General features: G+C 38.2%; 1 protein-coding gene across 1 annotated transcript in view; it reads right to left on the reverse strand.

The window, feature by feature from the left end:
• LOC108753531 (transcription factor 12) overlaps window positions 1-1,743 on the reverse strand; it is a 131,948-nt gene that overhangs the window by 84,378 nt on the left and 45,827 nt on the right. The gene's annotated exons all lie outside the window — the stretch shown is intronic.

The raw sequence follows: 1,743 nt of genomic DNA on the forward strand, positions 1-1,743 counted from the left end.
GACAAGCTAACGCGAATGCGAAATGTGGGTGGATCGCTTTCTTCCTCTCTCTCTCTCTCTCTCTCTCTCTCTCTCGCTCCGCTCTTGTCCGCAGGCTATGCACCATGCCGAAAACATCGGTCCACTTGTTGAGTCGGAAAGAGAGCGAGCGAAGGAGAGCAGGACGGAATCCTGGAGAACGGGAGAGCGTGTGGGTGGATGCGTGCGTGCATGCGTGCGTATGCGTATACGCGCGGAAAAGTGACGTACGAGATAAAAAGCTTCGCGGCGCGACACAACGGACGGACAAAGAGGATCGACCCTCAGAGTACGCGCCACTATACGCGGTCGTGACGAGATCGAGTCTATCCCGTATATCTCCATCTCCCTTCGCGATTAAGGCTATGGCTCACAAAAAGCTTAAGCGGTATAAGACGTAATCACTAAGAAAATCAACAGTTCCGATTTGCTACTGCTTACGTTATTGCCTTACACTGAGAGAAATGTTTGATGTGAATAACCATTTATTCTGATGCTATGCGAGCTACAAAAACTTTCTTACTCTCTAATTTGAAAATTGTGTTGGTTTAATCAAAATTTAGTTAGAATAAACTGTATTATGTAATAAATTGTGTTGTTCTAATCATAATTTGGTTAAAATAGCCAAACGATATATGTGATTTACAAAAAATATTCTGACTTTTTAATTAAAAAATTGTGTTGGTTTCAAGATTTGATTATTATATAATTTTGTTAATAAAATTGTGATTACATTGTGTGTTGTTCTAATCATAATTTGATTAGAATAACCAAATGATGTGACTCACAAAAACTTTTCGATTTTTACTTTTTAAAAATTTCGCGCTTTTATTGGAGTAGAAACAAAATTTTTTTAATTAAACACTCGGTAAAACAGTTTTTGTAAGTCACACGTCATTTGGTATTTTTTTTCCATGTATGTGTGTATCGAGAAAAATAAAATACCACTCATTTGCTACGACATGAATTGTCACTTTTTTCAATTAATTGTAGAAAAGAAGAAAACAAAGAGAAAGAGATGTAACTCAAAAATTGTCTTTTTTCATTCAATTAAAAAAAAAAGAATAAAAACTTCAAAAAAAAAAAGAAAGAAACAACAATATATTTTCAAAGTTATTACACTACAATTTTTAAGGTTAATACTTCAAAATTTTATAATGATCACAAAATATTCCAACTCATTTTCTGGAATACTTTATTTTCTGAGTTATGCCGTTTTGTTGTAAATAAACTATATGCAAAATATATCTCGCTATTAATAAAATCCATCCCACACATGCCAAAAAATAACTTACGGGCGAAGATACGACAGAATATATGATCGGAGTTACGATCAAAGTTACGATCGACTCTCCGCGACTTTGTAGAATTTATATTCCAATATCTAAACCGCAAATTATGCATAAATGCAATCCCTCGTGCGATTCGTAAAAACGGAGAAAGCTTCACGACCGGTTCCCGTTGTAACGAGTCCAATTGCGAGTTTCTTTGAAACTGTCCGATCTCGCCGACGCCCAGTTAATTAAAAGCTGGGCGCGAGCCTCGCCCGAGCTGTATAATGGATCGTCGGCGAATTTTAAGGTGGCGTGCTTAACTTTTGCGCGAAGTTAAATGGCGTTGTTTACCGCGCCCGGCGAAGTTTAATGATATCGCGGCCGAGAATATCTTCATTTCGTTGCGCGTGCGAGCGCGAGCGCGAGCTCGCGGGAATGACGGCCGGTTGGG

This window comes from Trachymyrmex septentrionalis, unplaced genomic scaffold (assembly GCF_001594115.1).
Source record: "Trachymyrmex septentrionalis isolate Tsep2-gDNA-1 unplaced genomic scaffold, Tsep1.0 scaffold7, whole genome shotgun sequence".
In the NCBI taxonomy this organism is placed as follows: Eukaryota; Metazoa; Arthropoda; class Insecta; order Hymenoptera; family Formicidae; genus Trachymyrmex; species Trachymyrmex septentrionalis.